General features: G+C 37.4%; 1 pseudogene; it reads right to left on the minus strand.

Moving 5' to 3' along the window:
- Positions 1 to 8,846: 8,846 nt before the first annotated feature.
- Positions 8,847 to 8,965, minus strand: LOC120587272 (uncharacterized; annotated as a pseudogene).
- Between the last annotated feature and the right edge of the window lie 13,385 nt (positions 8,966 to 22,350).

Below are 22,350 nucleotides of genomic sequence, written 5' to 3' on the forward strand. Positions count from 1 at the left end.
AGTCAGTGGAGCCATTGTGAAGAAAGGTCAAACCTTAACTTAGATAAGCCAAGTGTTTGCAGTCTCACTGCAACACTTCTAACAGCAGAACACACGCAAGCTCTAGTGTGGCTCACCTTGAGTCCGACTGTCTGTCCAGCCCCACCAGCCGAAATGTGGGCAGTGGAGCCAGGCCAGGAGGGCTGCAAGTTTGGAGGAGCTAGTGTCCTTGACCGTCTGGCAAGGATCTCAGGCTGAAGAAATCCTCTGGGTTTCTTGGTGAGGGATGAGGAAGGAAGATGAGGGTGGAGAAGGAAGATGAGGGTGGGAAAGAAGGGGAGAAAAACAGGGTACAGAGCATAGCCATTTTCTTCTCTCCCAGAAATTGAGCTTTTGTGTTCCTGTGCCACATGTGTGCAGTGAGATTTTCATTTTCTTTCTTTCTTTTTTTCTGGTTCTGGGACTGGTATGTGTTACTGTATTGCCGAGTGTTTATTTTGGGTGCTGGAGGAAGTATTGACAAAGGAAGTAGAAGAACAAACATAATTTTGTAAGCAGCCAGCCTGAGAGGAGCAATAAAGTGGAACTGGAGAAAGCATGTCAGGGTTGAGATTTCTTGAGACTGTTTAACGCCAGTGTCCCCAGAGCTTGCAGCCAGGAGCTGTGGGAAGGCGGGGCTTGAGAGCTATAGGGGGTTGCAGGGATAGCTTCAGGGTGCTCATTTGAGCTGTGCTTTGTGATTCTGATTTTCATGCTTTGTTAGATGCCTTTTCTGGGCCTCAGTTTCTTTCCTGCCCGTTTCCTCTCATGTGTCAATACTAGGGCAGCAGGCCTTTTCAGTAGGAGATAGTCTATAGCAAGGAAGTCTCCCTTTTTTTAGATGTGCATGAGGTTAAATAGTAAGATTATGATACAGAATTATGAAACAGGATCCCATAAAAATTTGGTTTCATCTTTAGAAATTTTAAAAACACCTAAATGTTGTCAAAATTCCAAGTGATTATTGAGTGAAATCTGGAAAGAATACTCTTTCACTTTTCACCTGTCTCAAGACCAGCTAGAGGTAGGAGGAAACTTCACACATCCAAGTGATGGCACCAAGAGACCTTGCTGGGTTTGAGAGATAAACCCAGGGGTTCAATTCTGAATGGTAAATGTATAAATTAGCATCATGAATATATGATTGGAGAAAGCACCTTTGCTATAAATTTCTTAGAAAATGGATTAAGGCCATGTCAGAGGTAGCCGAGGTATAGTCCTTGCTCGAGACAAGGGAAATAATGAGAGACTCTTTAATTTTTCCCCAAAGGGCTAAAAAGGTAGTTGAAATCTCATATTTAGATGACTTCTGGGAGTCATCAAGTACTGGAGTCTTGACTTAGGCTGAACCCATTCACTGGGTCTCTGGGTGTGAATGTTCCTAAAATGGTGTTGGTTCCTGAAGGATTTAATGCAGCTCGGAAAAAAGGTATATCTTTTTCTTTGGAAAAACCTTAAGAAGCTACCTAGATATTAGGTAACAGCACTGTATGACAAGCTATATTGTTATCTTTGAAAGGCTAGATTACTTCAAGGGATATACTTTAATTTTTTTGTGTGCTTCCATAAGGTGGAGGGGGCGAGTACCAAGACATTAAGAAAGTTACAAGATCTATCACTGCTTTGTAAAGCTGTAGCACATTGGCAGCAGGCTACTGGTTAACTACTGTTTCTCAGGGCACGTAAGGTCTTTTCCCCATGTGGATCTGGGTAAAAGGGCAGATGGAAGTGTTAAGTCAGTTGGATGAAGAGGTAACTTGTGAGTGTACAAGTACATAACTGTGTTAAAATACATCTCTAAACTAGTATCAGTTTAAACTGATCTTTAAATGAGTATGAGCAGGTATGGCTGGCTGACTAATGTTTCTGGCTCTGTAAGTTCTCTGGATCCTTGCTGAAACTGTGACCTTAAAAAGTAGCTACAGTAGTCCCCGTTATCTGCAGTTTTCAATTACATGTGGTCAATCACAGTCTGAAAATATTAAATGGAAAATTCTAGAATAAACAATTTATAAGTTTTAAATTGGGCACTATTCTGAGTAGCATGATGAAATCTGCAGTCCTGCTCTGTCTCACCCCAGGTGTGAATCATCCCTTTGTCCAGGGTCTCCACGCTGTATATGTTCCCACACATTAGTTACTTAGTAGCTGGCTAGGTTATCAGATTGACTGTCCCAGTATCTCAGTGCTTGTGCTCAAGTAACCTCTATTTTACTTAATAATGGCCCCAAAGTTCAAGAGTAGCAATTCGGATGTGCCAAAGAGAAGCCGTAAAGTGCTTCCTTTAAGTGAAAAGTTGAAAGTTCTCGACTTAAGAAGGAAAGAAAAAGTAATATACTGAGGTTGCTAAAATCTCTGCTAAGAATGAATCTTATGTGAAACTATAAGGAAGGAAAAAGAAATTCGTTCTAATTTTGCTGTCACATCTCTAACTGCAGACATATCTCATAAGCATTTTATTGTTTAACATCATGACAAGAAGAAGAGTAAATGCAGGACAAAAAGATATTTTGAGAGTGAGAGAGACCACATTCACACAACAATTATTACAATATATTGTTCTGTGTTATCATTAGTTGTTATTTATCTCTTACTATGCCTAATTTATAAATTAAACTTTATTATAAGTGTATGTATGTATAGGAAAAAAGATAGTATATGTGGGATTTGATACTATCATGATTTCAGGCATCAACTGGGTGTCTTAGAATATATCCCCCACAGATAAGTGGTGACTACTGTATATTTCATGCTTAAAGGTATCTGGAGCTGGTATCTGTTGTTCTGTATGAGGAGAGAATAAGCTTAGTACTTTCTCTTGATTTGTTTTCTTGAATTTTCTCTTCTTTTTTCTCATTTTTTTTTTGTGGTGTAAGTGACAAATAAAATATGTAGTTAAGGTATAAAACTTGATGTTTTGATATATGTATACTCTCTTGAATTTTTGTATTCTGAAGCACAGAGAAACTTTTTTGGGAAATTACTGTTTTTCTTAACTGTACTTATATCTGTTTAATATTTTACAAAAGAAAAAGAGAAGACTTTCACCAAAGAATGTGGGAATGGATACTGGCACAAACTCTGGAAAAACTAAATTACTTTTGCGGGCTGTTGGGAAAACCATTTGCCATCTATGTGCCTTGTTTTCACCTTTTAATGTCTATACTATGGAAAGATCTTATTACAGCATAGATTTTCTGAGATGGTCCCCATTATGAATATTTATAATGCCTATAAATCATTTAAATGCCAGAGAAATGCCAATGTTTTTATATTTTAGTGTCTAAATAATATGTTTTAGATTACTTTTTAAAATAATACTCTGTGGGTCTTTTAAAATGGCTTTTAAAATATGACTTTATCAAGATACAATTCACATGCTACAATATTCACCCATTTAAAGCATTTAGTATATTCACGAAGTTGTGCAACCATTATTGCAGTCTTAATTTAGAACATTTCATTATCCCATATAGAAACCCATTAGCAGTCATTCCTCACTTCCCCTCCCTCCAGCCCCTGGTAACTACGAATCTACTTTCTGTCTTTATGTCTATCTGGACATTTCATATAAATGAAATCATACAATATGTGGAGTTTTGTGACTGGTTTCATTCTCTAAGCATAATGTTTTTGAAGTTTATCTATGTTGTAGCATGTCTCAGTACTTCATTTCTTTTTATTTCTGCATAATATTCCATTGTATGGCTATCCCACATTTTATTAATCTCTTCATCAGTTGAAGGACATTTGGGTTGTTCCTACTTTTTGGCTATTATGAATAATGCTGCTGTGAATATTCATGTTTAAGATTTTGTGTTGATGTGTTTTCCTTTTTCTTGGGGAAGATACCTACGAGTGGATTCGTTGGGTCATATGGTAACCCCATTTGTTTGCAGAAGAGTAGGATTGTGATTCCTCGAGAATGCCAAGACTTGAAGCCTGGTGACCTCTTTAGTGGCTATGAAGCCCTTGTCAAGTAGCCCTTGCCATAAGAGAAGTTGTGGCAGACAGACCCTACGGTGACCCCTAGTTATCCCTGCCTCCTGGTGTTCACATCTTTGTGTAATCTCCTTTCGAGTTGGATGGGAACTGTGACTTGTTTCTAACCAATAAACTATGGCAACAGTGATGGTATGTCACTTTGGTGAGTATGTTATAACATGTAAGATGCTATTATAGAAGACTGGAGACTCTTCTCGAGAGCTTGATGAAGTAAGCAGCTCTGCTTGAGAAACCCATATAGCAAGTAACTGCAAGTGGCCCCTAGAACTGAGGACAGAAGTCAGCAAAGAGCTAGGGCCCCCCATATAGCAAGAAACTGCAGGTGGCCCCTAGAACTGAGGACAGAAGTCAGCAAAGAGCTAGGGCCTGAGTGGTACAACTGCAAGGAATGAATTATGCCAACAATCAAAATGGACTTGGAAGTACATTCCTCCCAGGTCGAGCCTTTGATGAGAATGCAGCCCAGCTAAGATCTTGATTGCAGCCTTGCGGGACCCTGAGCAGAGGACCCAGACCTCTGATCCATGGAAAATGAGATAATAAATATGTGGTATTTAGTGCAACTAAATTTGTGGTAATCATTAATTCAGAAATCTAGGATTTGTTTCCATTATATTATCTGAGCTGGGTCTTTTAAAAAATGGCTTTTACTGAGTTTACTTGTCAAGGCAGATGTCCTGTTTATCAGTATGATTATTATAAAAGGATAAATGTCCATAAAAGCTCAGATATAAGCTGTGAAGTAATTATACTTGGAATATAATTTCTAGAATGGGAAAAGGAGAATGGCAGAAGTAAGAAACAGTTTTTCTCTGTTATGTGGGACAAATGCATCTTTAGAAACTCCATTCCTAGAAGAAACAATAATCAGAATAAAAAAGAAATGCTAATTTATGTAATGAATACTACCATTTATTAGGCCATGCCCTGATAAAGTCCTGATTTGCCTAGTTGTCTATTCAGACATAAGCTTAAACTTGATACCAGCTTTCTCTTACACTTCATTAGCCACATAATAACTAAACAATCCCAGCCTGGTGAACACCACTTCTATTTTTAGAACCTACCTAGGACTATTCCATTTTTCTTAGTCATCCCTTTCTATATTTAACAACTCTTACACTCAGAATTTTTAACTTATAGCTCACATAAATCCCTTATTCTTCAGTTAAAGCCTGTGTTCTTTCATACCTGCCCCTAAACAGATGGCCACAGCTGATTATGTGAATCTCTTGACTGTCTTTGTCATACCATTTTGTTTTGTTATATTTAATTCCTGACTGACTTAAAGGAGGAGAGTAAGCTGGATTTTATCCTGTAGCACAGAGACACACGTGGAATACCTTTTTTTACTTCCTCTGTGATCTGACTTTAATTTTAAATGCTGTATAGATGACTCAGTGTGCAGTAACTAATATGAAAAGTCATGCCGCTTATAACATACAGCTAAATAACTAATCTGACTTGCCTCAGATGACTTGGAAGTTTTCTAGTTAGGGGAACGAAGCAATTGAAACTGATGGGAAATAAATGTCTGATTTCCAGTAGAGCAGAAGATGTAAGCATCACTGAAATTTCCATCTTTCCATGTCTCACACCAGTTGTCTGATAAAAAAACCAAAACACTGTTCTGCTAAGGATGGAATCAGTTATGTTTCTCCTTATGTTCACGACAGTGCCATTCATATCCTCATGATAGGGAACAGTGAGAAGAGATGAAATCATTTTTTAGGTGGTGTACATCATAGAACAAGTTTGCTGGAAAACAAGCAAAGGTTATTTGGACATGGTAGGGATAGCTCTTTCCATGAATATAGTCTCATTATTTTTCTTTGTTTTTATGTTCTATGTTGATTAAAAAAATGCATGTATTATACTTTTACAGAACAAATAGGGTTAATGTTTACATTTACGATTAGCTGTTTTCATTTACTTTAAACAACTATTTTCATTTACAGTTGTCGAAAAATATTTTTTACCTCTCTGCCATGCCGGCACATTATATGTGTTGTTGCCCTACTACCTCGTTCCATTACCCGTATCTCCAATTCTGCAGAAGTCTTTGAATCTCTACTTGCTGATCTGCACTTATTCCTTTTGGTGGCTAGTGGGAATTTTTTGGATGGCAAGTACTGTCTTTCTAGTGTCTGGGTCCTTGGCCATCTTTAGTTGGGATGATCACTCTATCAACCACCCCCCTTCCTGCAATTATAATTCCGAATGCTTCACAGATCCTTATTAAGAAAGACATATACCTGTTAATTTGGACTCAAACAGAAATTAGCTAATTTTATATTACAGTTATAAATTGTAAATTGTAAATTGTTCTGTAAAGCATGGTTTTAAATAAGTAAGTGTAAAGGGCATACATTGTTCTTTGTACATATATGAGAATTAAATGGAGATAGAGTTGATTCTAGATATTTTGCTGTTTTTCTCTTCTTCCTAAGTGTAGTCTGTCTAGGTAATTTTCATATAAGCCCTGCCTATTCCATTTCATTCTTTGATGTTGCTTGTTGTTCATGTGTTAAACAGCGCATTAACACCTTCTTGTTACTTTGTAAGAAACACCAATGACTTAGCCAGATTTCAGTCCTCTTCAGCCTTTATGGGCATCAAACTCTGTTCTGCAGTGTTTGCCTTCTGAATTCCCCTTTTGAGTGTGTCTACTCAAGTATCTTTTAAACTAGAAGTATGTAAAGGAGTTATTCTTAGTTTGCTCAGAATTGCTCATTCTTATATTTATCTAACAATCATGTCATTTTTGTTTTGTGTTTGTTTTGTGCTAACCACTGTGCTGGGTACTAAGAGTACAAAGATGAATAAAACATGATTCTCTGACCTGGAAGAACTTCCAAAGATGGAGAGAGTCATGCAAGCGCATCATTATGACATGATTTAAGTGCTCTAGCAGGGCTGGGAGCACTGAATCAGTTTGCAGGAGTCCGAGAAAGTAACATTTCAGTTGGGTCCTGACAGATGCGTAAGGATTTAGCAGATGTGTAGGTATGAGGGGTGGCAGCTGCAGAAATGATTTCTAGACTGAGGAAACAGCATGAATAATAATGTGGAAGCATGAAAAAATAAGGTTGGCTTGGAGAATAGTGAAAAGTGAAAAGTTGGGTCTAATTGGAGTATAGGATGTGCGTGCATGGGTGTGCGTGCATGTGTGTGCGTGCGTGTGTGTGTATGAGTGTGTGTGTGAGGGAGGAAGCGGGGGGACTCTGGGAAATGAGCTGGGGGTGGGGGAAGTTTGGAAAGAGAGAGAAGGATGTTGTAGGCTGGGTGTGGAATTCTGATCTGATTCTGTAGCAATGGGATAATAAGGTCCTAAAATGGAATAGTTACATGATAGAGAGTATATAGAAGTATGTACTTTTATATAGCTGAGAATAGAGTTGGGAGAGATGGGTCAGAGGGAGGCCCCAAGAATAGTAACTTAATGCTGCTTACAGGAGGCAGCTGCCATGAAGTCCTCCACTAGCTGATCTTGGTATGAAGCCCTTGCATTTGGGCTGGGACTTAACTAAGTGAAGTAGGGGGAAATGCAGAGGAAGGACTCCAGCTGAGAAATATTTCAGAGGTAGAATTGTCAAGGTATTGTGACAGATGGGGTGAGAAGGATGAGGGAGGGAAAGTGAGGATGACTCCAGAATTCTCTCCAAGAAAAAGTTATTGGCTAGTGGAGTTATTAATAAAAATAGAATACAGGAGAAGAATAGGCATTTAGGCTGGGAGGGAGGAAAGAAGATAGGGTGGTGTATAGCAAGCATATCTGGTATTCTTGGCTTCCCCTCTGTTTATGTCCATTGCTGGAGTAAACCATTAATGGGACAGCTTCAGTTTACCTGTGTAAAGAGCATCTTCCCTCCTGTGGTGCCTTAGGTCTTCACTTTCTGCCATGGGGCTCCCTGAGTCCAAGCACATAAAATTCAAGGCAGATAACACTCAGTACAACCATCAATCAATGCAGAAGGGGTCCAAAGAACAAATGCTCCCACGTCTATCTTTTGGGTGGTCAATCTCAGGAGGCATTTTGTACCCTCTCAGGACTGTCGGAATCAAGCCCTGATGCTCATGGTAGAACCTCAGTAACAGACTTTTAGGATGGCTTTTCTTTTTCCCTGTTTCACCTTTTCCACTCCTCCACTCCTGCTCCTTAGGGATTACCACTCATGTAAAACTACTTGCAAGTGAATTCTTATTTCAGGCAGATGTTTCAAGCAACCTAAGCTAAGACAGGTGGAGAGGCAAAGACTGATTTGATTTTAGATGAGTTAAGTTTGTGGTGGTCAGACCCTCTGTATTTTGGGGGATTTGTTAAAGGGTATAAATGGATGTTTACATTCCACATGTCTAAATATTTAATTGTTATAAATCAAGCAATTTTCTCCCATACCTGCATATGTACGATTATAGGATTCTTGGACTCCTCCGAGTTCTGTGCTGGAATGTGGCTCTGTGAAAATGCCCAGATCTACAGCTCACCCCTTTCCCTATCCACCTCTGTCTCCTTCACACACTATGTGTAGACACTCCAGCCTGCAAGTTCTATCTACACCCCCAATGAAGAGCCACTCTCACACCAGGGGGATGTGAACAAAGAGATGCAGCCTGCCCTCAGGAGAATCAACCTTGGAATAAGGACTGTGCACATTCTAGAAGTGTGTCCTGGGTGCCTGGAGCATTGTTTAGAAGTGTAGGCATGGGCTCTGGGTGGGCAGGTCTCATTGGCCTGCAGACTCCTTATCCTGTGGTAAGGGTCATAGAGGAGATCCATAGTGGGGTCCTTTAGAGTCCTTTATTTTATTTATTTATTTTTATGCTTACAGCACCTGGTATTCCTAGGTGGTCTCCCATCCAAGTACTAACCAGGCCCACCCATGCTTAGCTTCCAAGATCAGACGAGATCAGGCACGTTCAGGGTGGCATGGCCGTAGATCCCTTAGAGTCCTTTAGACCCCAATCCTTGGGCCATGAATGGATACCAGTCTGTGGCCTGTTAGGAACTGGGCCACACAGCAGGAGGTAGTGGCGGGTGAGTGAGCGAAGCTTCATGTGTATTTGCAGCCTATCCCTAGCACTAGCATCATCGCCTCAGCTCCATCTCAGCTTATCAGGCATTAGATTCTCATAGGAACACCAGTTCCTGGTGCCAAAAAGGTTGGAAACTGCTACTTTAGACCATGCGGTTCAGGGGGCCCTTCTGGTGGTGTTTAGGCATAGTGAGACCATGGGGCATCCTGGTGGCGCTGTCTGTTAGGTGATTAGTAACATAGATTTGGGGCTTGGAGACGTTAGATATCGATATAAATGTTTACAAGTTGGCAGTATATAGATTGCTATTGAATAGTGGAAATAGATGAACTCAACCAGGAAGATGAAGTAGAATGAGCAGAGAAGGTCTTAAGAACAGAACCCTGGGGGTGGCTGGGGCGGCAAAGCCAGGGGAGGAGACCAAGGAGTAACAGTCTCTGGAGTGACTCAGTATTTCATCTCGATATTTTAAAGGAATTTTATTCTTCTAAGCTAAAAAAGCAAACATAAATTAATCCCTAATACAGCGTGATAGAATCAAAGTGTTTAGTCCTCATGCTCACTGCATGTCATATGTATGTAGACCCTTCTATCACTGGTCATACATACTATGCTCACAAAGTTGTCTGGGACTTTGAGGACTCGAGTGTTCAATGTCCATATAAAACAAAGTCTTACCTGGGGGTATGTATAGTGCCTTTTACAAATTAATATAATATTTAGACAAAAAATATTGTGGGATCAAAAAGGAAATCCCTCAGATCTTAAGCCCTCATATGTGTCTAGATGTCCACTTCCTTAACTGTAATATGAGATTAGTAACATCATCATTAGTTTATTGTGAGAATCAGGTAAAGTAATACATAGGAAAGCCCTTTGACAAAAATTAAATGTTTTATACAGATGCAATGTATTGGGCTGATTCCAATGCTTTCATTTTGAAGAACCTCAGATAGGAGCTCAGTGTTCTAGAAGGGTGTTTGTGATCGTTTTATCTGACTCATTCATTTCCCAAATAAAGAAAGAGAGGATGTGAAAGGAATGGAGGGTACAGCTATTTAGTGTTAAAGGCAGGCTGGAAGCCTTGGTCCTTTGTCTTAGTCTACTTCTTCTGGTATTACTTTATGCTGTAAGTAAGAACATTTGTTGTCCCTAGAAAGAGACGTGGAATAGAAAGGGAAGATAAGCACATGAAAGGTGTCACAAAATATTCTGTTAGGGAAGTAAAAGAGAATGAGTTTTGTGGTGTGATTCGCCAACAGTTCTACTCTTGGTTTGCTGAGCAGTCCTCTGATGATTACTATCATGGCCCTGTCATAACCAGGCTCTGAATGAATGATGCATGGCTGGACACTGCGTCAGTCCTGGGGAACATTGAGGCATAGTTTCCATGAGATTTTATTGGAAAGACGGAAATTAAGAAGTAATTATAAATATCAAATGTATGCAATTAAGTAAATTATTAAGTGCAAATAGCAAAGAATTACTCCAGATTATAAACTAATGAGAGCAGAATAATACTTGTTCTGCCCTTTATGTGGTACAACATTTGGCAAATAGTTGGCAAATCTTCAGTTACTGAATGATATGATAGATGTAAAAAAGGCTAAGAAGGCAAATTGCTTGCTGTCCTGAAAACATATGAAGAATGGCCTAACCTGGTCTAGGGGACAAGGAAAGCTCCTAAGGAAATGCTATTTAGGCTGATATATAAAGCAATTATCATGGTGATAAATGGTAAAGGAATAGCATGTGAGAAGACCTATAGGCAAGAGGGAGACTGCCATAATTTTGGAAGTGAGAGAAGTCTAGCAAGGAGCAGTAGGCAATGGTGGGGTTATATTAATTTTCTATTGCTACATAACAAATGACTCTAGAACTTAGTGGCTTAAAACAACAAAGATTTATGATCTCATAGCTTCTATGAGTCAGGTATCCTGGAGTGGCTTAGATTGTTATTCTAACTCAGGGTCTCTCATGGGGTTGTGATAAAAATATTAGTTGTGGCAGCAGTCATCTGAAGGATTGACTGGGATTGGAACATTTGCTTCCAAGAAGGCTCTTCAGTATGGCTGTTGGCTGGATTCTTCAGTTCTTCACTGGCTATAGGCCAGAGACCTTGGTTTCTCACCACATAGGTCCATAGGGTTGCTCATGACATGGCAGCTAACTTTCTCCAGAGTAAGCAATACATGAGAGAGATAGAGGAAGAAGATTCAATGACTTTTATGATGTAGCCTCAAAAGTGATATGTCATTATCTTTACTGTATGCTGTTGGTCACACAGACTAATACTGATACAAATGTGGAGCAGACTACAGAAGCATGTGAATACCAGGAGGCTGGGATCATTGGGGCCGTCTTGGAGGCTGGCTACCACAAATAGTAATGAAACAGAGTCTAGACAGAGTAGGGATTTTAGGCCATATTAAAGGTTTAGTCTTTATTCTAAGAACAGTGAGAAGACTTGGAAGGATTTTAAGCAGGGTCCAGTCACAGGACTGGAGATTTAGAGTCAAGACTTCTGTCCCTGAAGGGTATAAGAGAGTGGCAGTGTGGAGGCATGATCTCATTCCTAGGGCCTGGATGTGCGTTAGTTCATTCAACCAACATTTATTGTGGAGCTCTGACCTCCCAGAGTGTATAATCCAAGGTCAAATAGAGGTTAGAAAGTAGGCACAAGACCTTCTATAATAAGGGTAAAGTACAGGTTCCTATGACAGTACTTAGAAGGGCACGTACCTATTTTGGAGAGTCAGGAAAGGACTTCTGAAGGAGGTGCCATCTAAACAAGGACCTCAAGGGTGAGTAGGCAAAGGGTAATGTTCTATGCATGAACATAGTCCAGGAAATGAGAAACAGAATGACTTGTTTTGGGGAACTGAAAGTAGTTCAATGTGTTTGGAGTCTAGATTGGAGGTGAGTGTGGGTGGAGGGGTGAGCAATACAAAGTTACTGTGGTAACTGGAGTTATATCAGGATGAATCCTTTATTCTTGTTAAAGAATTTGAACTTTATTTGGGGAGCAAGAGAAAGTTAAGAAGGGCTTTAAGAAGAGAATGGGCATTTTAGAATCATTACTCTGGCTACAACATGGAGAATAATTTGAGCACAGAAAATTTGTAGGCTAGGAGAAGAATTTAGAGGTTATGATAATAATACAGGTATGAACTGATGGTGGCCCAAATTGAGGTGAGTGAAAATTGGGCTTGAGATATTTAGGAGGTAAAGTTGTGAGAACCTGGTGATTTTTCAGTTGGAAGATAAGGAAGAGGGTGTCTAAGATAATGACCAGAATCATGGCTTAATCTTTTGAGTTCCGGGCAGTTACCAAGACTAGCACAAAAGAAGGCAAGAAGGGATGTGATAACATTGGAACTGAGGTACAATGTCTGGTCCGGGTCTCCCAGTTACTAGGATACAGGGGTAGAAGGAGATCATCAATAAGTCTGGCTTTATTTTAAGTCTTTTGAAAGTTATGTCACATACCTGGGAAGAGGGGAGCCTACAATTGTAAAGTAGATCCTATTACCATGGAGGTTGGAGAGCAGGAAAAAAAGCAGTTCTTAAGAGTTTAAAGATTTTCTCCAACTCAAGGGCAAACCAGTAAAAATACTTTCACACCCCAGAAGACAATGGAATGAATCCCATAAGGCTTTATATGATGGCAAAAGAAAACTCAATTTTTATCTAAGATATTTTAACCAAAACATTCTGTAATAGCAAATTTGCCTCCAAGAAGAAACTACAACCCTGTTTTACTAGGATAAAAGCCTCCTGTTTATAAATGCACATTAGTCATTCATACTTTTCACTAAGCTTCTCAATTCTGAGAGAGTTGAATTAATGATGAAATTCATTTTATAATACTGATTTCCCAAATTATACTTTTTGGAATAGTGAAATAGCAACATTTTGTTCTCTCTCTCTCTCTTCTCTCTCCCCGCATCTCTCTCTCTCTCTCTGTTTCTCTCTCTGTCTCTGTTTCCCTCTCTGTCTCTCTCTGTCTCTGTCTCTGTCTCTGTCTCTCTGTATGTGTGTAGATACTATATACATAATAGCCCAATTGAGATCTAATTGACATTGGGGGTCAAGGGTTAAAATTATGTCAAACACAGAGAACCAAATAATTTTCTATTTGATTCCTTTGACTCTTTCTCTCCATATTATTCCAGATTATGACTACCCCTGCTCCTCCTTTTATACACCCAAGCAAATCTGATTCATCTGCTTCTCTTTCCTCCTTTCCTCCTACAGAAACTGCTAAAATTATTTTCTACTGAGTTATAACAGTATTTCTGTAGAATCCCAAGCTCCACCTTTAGGTTCCATTTAGTATAGACACAAATATAAGTCTTCATTTTGGATGATTTTTCTGACTTTCTTGTTTGTGTTAAAGAAGTCCTTTGTGGTCCAGTCTATGATCTTAAGGAAGAAGTTTTTAGAGTACATTAAGACTTGCTATTCTGTACCAAGTGAGCTGGAGACCTTTTCCTGGCAGCAAAAGCATTTCTTGTTTTGAGCTGTTTGCTGCCTTCTCTCTTACCTCTCACCTTTTCCCTTGCAGGTCTGTAGATGCCATCTCCCATTATTGTTAATGCTTGAAACCCTTTATGCAACCACAATCATCTTGACTTTTTTTTTTCAGAAAGCAACTCTACAAATAGACCCTATGCTGTACTCTTTTCCAAAATATTTGTGTTTGAGACACTTCATAGAGAAATTCACTTCTGAGAGCAAAAAGGAGTTTGCACATATAGATGCATTTGTACATGTAGATGCATGTTGAATGGAATATAAGATGATCATCAGATCAGAAGCTTGTCCCAAGGGGCAGCTGTCATATAATGAGGCTTGAAACAGGCTGAATTAACGCTGAGCTAGGAACTTACTTCTGAACTCTTGAACTCGCTTGTTCAGCTTGTTACCTATGAAACTGGTCATTTGAGCGAACTTTAACAAATGCATAGACAACAACAGTTCTATTAAATAGCACTTGGTCATAATCACCATCAACCTCAAATATTTTTTAAGGTGTCTACGTATGATTGAGTTTTATTCTTATTGTACTGACAAAGAAAGTGAAAAATAGGGGGTTACATGACTCTATCTAGTTACCATATTGTCGTGAGTGAGGAGCTGAACTAGATGGAGAAACCAGTTTTCTTAATTTGTGGTTTAATATTGGATCCTCTTAAAACACTCCAAATTTTAATTTTTTTCCAACAACAGATGCTTATTGAGTACCTTTTTGCAGGAGTTGCAAGGTACTATGCCATAAGTTAAGGGAAAAGATAAATATTCTACTCACATGGACCTTGTAGGTATGGTGATCCTTGGGATAACGACATATTTAGAAATAAAATCAGTCAGTATATGTCAAAGATGGTTTCAATTCACAGATACTATAAGAAAGTATTTCAGGGTAGTTAGAAAAAGGATTCTAGAGAGGGTGGAGATAGGTCATGAGATAAGATCTTTCCACTCACATCATTCCTCCAGACTGGTAGGAGGATTCTGGAGGTAAAGAGATCAATTTGGTTGAAGAAAGAATTTATATAGGGTAGCTGTAGTAGCTTCATTTCTAAAAGTTAGTAGGCCTGACTACACAGTCTTCAATAACAAACTGTGAACTTTACTAGGAAAGTTACTAACAAGCTCCTGAAGATTTTGGACAGCAAAATGATAGCTTTCCAAAGCATATTCATTGAGTGACAGTTATATGTCAGACTCTAGTGTAGGGATTCGTCATCAAGTAAGACAGTGTCTGCACTGTCAGCACGTTTGCAGTTTAGTAGAGATGGACAATTTGACAGGCATCTGCAAAATAGTATGATAATTCTATAGTGAGACAAGTATAGATGGACCTGGGAACACATAGAGAAAGGAGTCCTAACTCAAGATTGTAGGATTAGGAAGGGCTTTCTGGAGGAATTTATGATTGAATTAAGTCTTTCAAAACACATATTCTAGTTTCTCTGATTAAAATAGTAACATATACATTTTAAACATCAAACTGTTGCCAGGACAATGGCGTTGTTGTATACCTGGCAGTAACGATGTGGTGATACCTACCCCCATCCCACTTCCTCTGCTGGAGTGGTATCAGAGAAAGCAAGGTAAAACAGGAGGTTTAATTAAGATTCAAGGTCTCATAACATAATGCTGAAAATATCCAGATTTTAATAAGAAAATCACTTGTCCTATCAACAACCAGGAAGATCTCATATTGAATGAGAAAAGACCAGTTGCCAATGCTGAGATGACAGAAATATTAGAATACTGTGCCAAAGACTTTAAAGCAGCCATCATAAAAATCCCTCAATGAGCACACATGAAACAAATGAAAAATAAAAATAAAAACTTTCAGTAAATAATTAGAAGATGTAAAGAAGAATGAAATGGAAATTATACAACAGAAAAATATAATAACAAATAAAAAGCTCAATTTAGTTTATGGCTCAACAGTAGAATGGGGAAGACGGAAGAATCAGTGAACTGAAGAATATAACACTAGATATTACCCAATCTGAACACAAAGAGAAAATAGACTGAAAAAAAAATTAACAGTTCCTTAGGGACCTCTGGGCCCATAAAAAAAGATCTAACATTTATGTCATCAGAATACTGGAAGGAAAGGACTTTGAAAGTACTTGAAGAAATAATGACTGAAAACCTTCTAAATAAATGTGGAAAAAAAAAATACAGATGCAAGAGGCTGAGCTAACCCTAAATGGAATCAACCAAAAGGTACACTAAGCTACAACATAGTACAACATGTGAAAACTAAAGACAGAAAAACTTGAAAGGAATGAGAGAAAAATGACACAGGGGCGAACAATTTAAATGATAGTGATTACTCATCAGAAACCATGGTGATAGAAAGAACTGATACAGTATTTTTTCAAGTGTTGAAAGAAAAGAACTATCAGCCCAGGATTCTATGTCCAGCAAAAATATCATTCAAGATATTTAAAAGGAAAATCAAAATGTTCTTAGATGAAGGAAAACTAGGAGAATTTGTTGTCAGACATAACCTAAAAGAATAGACATAACCTAAAGAAAATATTAGTCTTTCTTTCTTTCTTCCTTTTTATAAGAAAGGAAATCATAAAAGAAAGACTCTTAGAACATCAGAAAGGAAATTATTTAAGATAATTATAAACAGAAGAGGGTAAGAGGATATAACAGTAGTCAGGTTTCCATACCTCACTCAAACTGGTAAAAGAACTAGTAGCATATGAGAAATTATATATATTATGTAAAACATAGAGCAATCACTGAAAAGCTATGCAAAGAAATACACTCAAAAAGCACTATAAATGAATAAAAACGAAATGAAAAAAATGTTCAAGTAGTTTATAGAAATACAGGAAAAGGAAAACAGATAAGAAATAGAACAAACAGAAAACAAAAAAATGGCATGGCAAATTTAAGCCCTACTATATTAATAATTATATTAAATGTAATTTTCCAGATCCACCAATTAAATGACAGATGTTGACAGAGTGGATTGCAAAACATGACCCAACTACATGCTGCCTATAAGAAACTCACTTGAAATACAACAATATAGGTATGTTGAAAGTAAAAGAATGTAAAAAGTGATATTATGTAAACATTAATCAAAAGAAAGCAAGAGTGGCTGTATTAATATCAGATAAAGTAAACTTCAAAACAAAGAAATTTACTAGAGAAAGAGAGGGATATTACATAATATAAAAGGATCTATCCACCAAAAAAAAAAAAAAAAACTTATAGCAGTTCCTAAATATGTATGTATCAAACAACAGAGCTACAAAATATGTGAAACAAAACCTGATAGAGCCACAAAGAGAAACAGACAAATTTGTAATTAGTTGAGACTTCAACTATGATAGAAGAACTAAACTTTTCTCAACAATGATAGAAGAACTAAATGGAAAATCAAAGATATAGAACTCAATAACCAACAGGATCCAACTGATAATTATAGAACATACCTCCCCAACAAGAGTAAAATACATATATTTTTTTCGAGTGCCCATAGAACATATACTAAGATGGATAATCTCTATGGCCATAAAAGAAACCTTAGGAGACTTGAGTCATACATAATGTGTTCTCCAAACACAATGGAATTAAACTACACATCAATAACATAAAGATAACAGGAAAATCTCCAACAGCTTTGAAAATAAGCAAAGTACCTCTGAATAATCTGTGGGTCAAAGAGGAAGTCTCAAGGGAAAAAATATTAAAAAATAAAATTGAACTCAAAAATAAATATTAAAGAAAATATAAATAAAACATTTCAAAATTTATGGAATAAGAGAAAGATGTCTACTGTTACCACTCTTATTCAATATAGTCTTTGAAGTTTTTACCAGTGCAGTTAGGAAAGAAAAAAGGGCATTTAGAACAGAAAGGTGACATGATTTTCTATGCAAAAATTTCAAGGACTCTACAAAAAAATAAAATCTCTCCTGCAACTAATAAATGAGTTCAGTAAGGCAGCAGGATACAAGATTAACATACAAAAACAATTGTATTTCTATATATTAGCAATGACTATATGGACACTGAAATTAAAAATACTATACTTTCTATAATCACTCAAAAAATAAAATACAAAAGGTGCAAATCTAGCAAAACATATATGCTAAAACTACAGAATGCTGCTGAAAGAAATCAAAGATTACCTACATGAGTGACATACTGTTTTTATGGATTGGAAGACTCGACAAAGTAAAGATGCAATTCTCTCTAAATTGATATGCAGATTTAATGTATTTCCTATCAATATTCCAGCAAGATGGTTAAGATGTTTACATAGATACAGATAAGATTATTCTAAAATGTATAAAGAAAGGCAAAAGAACTAGAATTAATAAAACAATTTTGCAAAGACAAAAAAAGTTGGAGAAATCAGTCTACCTGATTTTAAGACTTATTATTGCGCTAATAACAGCATTATTATTATTAACAACAATAATCAAGATTATGTGGTACTGATGGAGGAATAGAAACATAAATCAATGTAATAGAACTGAGAATACAGAAATAGATATTATACAAATATGCCCAACTTATTTTTGACAAAGGTGAAAAATCAATTCAATGACAAGCTACAGACTGGGAAAAAATATTTGCAAGCAACATATCTAACAAAGGAATAAGTATCTAGAGTATATAAAAAACATTTAAACTCAACAGTTTTTAAAAAATTAAATGAGAAAAATCCATGGAGAAACTGTTCACTAAAGAGGTTATATAGGTCACAAATAAACACATGAGAAGGTGTTTAGTATTATTAACCATTAGGGAAATAGAAATTATAACCACAATGAGATATCACTCCACACCTAGCAGAATGGCTAAAATAAAAAAAAATAATAACACCACCAACTGGATTGGATTACTCATACATTGCTCGTAGGAATGTGAAAAATCATAGCCACTCTGAAAAATGTTTTGGCAGTTTCTTAAAAGTAACCAAAAACTAAACATGCAACGACCATATGATCCATCTATTATACTGTTATAAATTGTATGACAATTTATATAAATCTTTAAATGATAAAATTATCGAAAGAGAGAACAGATTAGTGGTTGGTAGCAGGGGGTTAAGAAGGGTGTAGGAGTTGGAGGGAAGTGAGTGTTTGACTATCAGAAAAATAAGAGGAATCCTTGTGGTGGAACTCTTCTGTATCTTGACCATAGCAATATCAGTATCTAGATTCTGATATTACACTCTAGTTTTGAAAGATGATACCATTAGGGGAAACTAGGTAAAGGGTGTACAGGTTATCTTTGTATTATATTTGACAACTGTATGTGAATCTATAATTATCTTAAAATTATAAGTAAAAAAAATTAAACTTTTTAAGATTGAGTTAGCCTAGAGGAGATAGGAGAGAAGGTCATTCTAGGTGGATGGAGACATGAAACTTAAACTAGGTCAGCAAAGCTGGAGTGCAGGTTATGTGTTGGACAGGAAATAAGGCTGGAGTGGTCATTCAGGGCCAAATTATAAAAGCCACTGCTTAAGGAATTTGAAATTTCTAAAACTTATGAAGAACCTTTGAAGAATCTTAAGTAGCAGAGTGACACAATCAGATTTTCGTTTATAGTGATAATTGGAGGATGACTAGAAATCCAATCAATAGGGGCAGACAGACTGGGGAAATGTGGGATTAAACATTTGGAGATATTGATAAGATATAAGAATAGGGATAGTGAGACTAAAGAGGAAGAAAAAGTGGAAAGGTGTGATTTAGGGGTGAGTATCAGGATTTTAGCTTAAGAAGTGGGATAGTTTTAGAAAATAAGAACTGGATTTGGAATAAGAATAAATTGCTGAAACAGAACAGAGAGTTGAGAAACTGTGGCCAGATAGGTTGTGCACATGGACATCAGATTCACCTAGAACCTAGAATGATGACAGAACTAGAGAAAAAAGGAAGATAACAAATAGGAGAGAGGTGTCCAAATTTGTAATAAATATGAATAGTAACTAGAAAGTCAATAATAACAATGACAAGGTAAAGAGTTGGAGCTACAGACAGATAGCATAATCCTCAATGGAGGTGTGTTTATACAGAGAGGAGTGGTAGTTGTCTGAAGGCAGCAATTTAGAGCAAGAAAAATATGGTGTGTGTCTCTCCCCTTATATGGGCGGTGAGACAGTGAGCAACCTAGGATTGGGAGGTGGAAACGAGCAGGTAGAGGGAGTGTTTTGGGGAAAGTTTAAAAGAATAAGGACCCCAGAGAGTAATATGAGAAGGGCTGATGGATTTGTCAATAATGGGAGAATGATAGCTGGATTTGAGAGGTGGAGGCACAACTGAATGTTGTTGAGAATAGAAGAAAGAACACATGACTTCAGGGGCTTGGATTTTGCATAGTGGTGAAGGATGATAGTCAGTGACAGGCATGGTTGTATTTATTGGCCTTAAGATGTTGACTGAATTTCTGCCATCAAATTGCTTTTAGACTGGCAGAGACATTAGATCCTGGTAGTGTCTGATGACATATGGTGTTTGTGTTCTGGTCAGTGGTCTGTAGCCTTCAGAAAGCAGTTGCTTTCTTTTTCAGAAAACCCCAGTTCAAAAGACAGGAAATGCAATTAGGCCAACATGAGATTTGAAAGGATTTCCAGCATCAGCAAAATTTGGGCTTTGGTAGAGAAGGTTGACCTGGTTAAGTGCAGGCAGGCCTATCCCTAACATTTGTGAGACCTTGAGCACAAGGACTCATGAAGGCTCTGGTCTGTGGTTCACCCCTTTGTCTTCTCAGCCCTGGCTTTCTTCTGCACCAAGAGGAGTCCTGGGGATTCCCTGGACCACACTTCCAAGCTTTGTCCAACTGCCTCTTGGCTGCCGTTCAGTTCTAGGGGAGAGGACATAGTTGGCCCAGTCTTTGCTCAGGAGACTGTCCTGGGAAAAAGTCCAGGTAGGTCTTGGAAATGATCTCCAGGCTATTGATTGGGCAGGGAATTCTGAGTTTCTGGGTACCTAGACTGTTATTTATATAGCGGGCATATGGGCATCAGGTTGACATGTTCTTATGAACTCTTTGCCCCATAGAAAGGGGCATAGCCTGATAATGGTCAGAGAGAGTCCATCTAAATGACAGGTGCAGTTCAGGGGCCCAATGGTGGCCTGAGTCTGAGAATGGCACTTGGTTCAAGTCAAGGTACAATGATGTTCTTGGAGTCTTTCGGCCTGAGTGAAGCTCAGCATCTGGTAGAAAGTAGTGTGACACAATTAGAGCCATTCCTTTACCCTTCTTCCTTCTTTCTCCTCTCTAGTCTCTTTCTCCAGAAGTAACCAATGTAAATGGAAGATATATTCTTCCAGACTTTTTCACGTATTTTTCAATAAATTGCTTTTTGTTAATCTAAACAGATCATAGATATGCTTGTCAGTCAGTATACATAGATATACAACATATTTTAAATGGTAGCATATTTTTGTTTTAAATGATTACCATTATTTACTTAACTAGCATTGTTTTCTAATTTTTTTTTCACTATTATAAATAGTGTTGAAATTCACCCATTTAACCTATACTTATTGAGCACTTACTGTGCTAGGAATTGTTTTGTCACTGGAGTTACAGCAATGAACAAAGATAGGAAAAATGGAGGTTACTTTCCAATGGGACAAGTCAGGCCATATACCTCCAAATGAACCTGCTTTAGATAAAATAGATGGTCTCTGAGTCTCTCTTGTTTTCCAAGGAGATCCCATTTAGCTATCTGAAAGGCTTTTATTGATTTGTAGCCACTTTTTGTATATTTTGGAAAGCAAAACTTCATAATTATTAAGTATATTGCAAGTATTTTCATGTATATAATATTAAATCCCCATGGCAGAGCCACAAGATGAAAATATGCTGAGTTCCTGTAATTATGTCATGGAGAGCTGCCTGCTGACTAGCAGCACTTCCTCTAAACTGAAATAAACTCCTCACTTTTAAGTAATGAAATTTTGGTGTTTATTTGTTACATCAGCTTAACTTGCCCTAATTAATGCTCTGGGTTTTCCAAGGTAGATAATCATGTCATCTGGTATGAAAGAGTATGTTTAGTTTTTTAAGAAACTGCCAAACTGTCTTCCAAAGTGGCTGTGCCATCTTGCATTCCTACCAGCAATGACTGAGACTACCTGTTGCTTAACATCTTCAGCAGTATTTAGTGTTGTCAAGGTTTTGAATTTTAACCATTCTAATAGGCGTGTAGTGGTATATCAGTATTGTTTCCTAATCCCATTTTGACACTCGGTACTCTAATTATCTTAAAAAATATTTTTTTTATCTTTTAAATTTTATTTAGTTATTTTTAATTTTTATTTTCAATTAGAGTTGAATATTATTTTATATTAGTTTCAGATGTACTGTCTTCTAATCGTCTTTGTCTTAAAAAAAGTCTTTGCTTTGAGAATCTTTAAGTGCCCTACAATTAATTATGTTTTTTACTTTCTCTACTGCCATATATATACTGAGAAGCAGAAGGAGAGTAAAGAGAACTTGGAACAGAGAGGGAAATACTGTAAGCAGTTTTAGGCTTATGGGGCAGGATTCTTTGTGTGTGTGTGTGTGTGTGTCTGTGGCCATTTTCACCTCAGTTTATTAATTCAGAGATCTAACTCTTGGAAGACAATTCAAGTAAACATAGAGAAGTTGGTAATTAGTGGTCTGTGAGGAAGCTTGTGTTATTAGGTCTACTAAATTCATAGACTAAAGTATTATTTTATTGTTTAATGAAAAGGAATTACAAGGAGGGTGAAAGTTGATTAAATGAAAAGT

Source organism: Pteropus medius, unplaced genomic scaffold (genome assembly GCF_902729225.1).
Source record: "Pteropus medius unplaced genomic scaffold, Ma_sr-lr_union100, whole genome shotgun sequence".
In the NCBI taxonomy this organism is placed as follows: Eukaryota; Metazoa; Chordata; class Mammalia; order Chiroptera; family Pteropodidae; genus Pteropus; species Pteropus medius.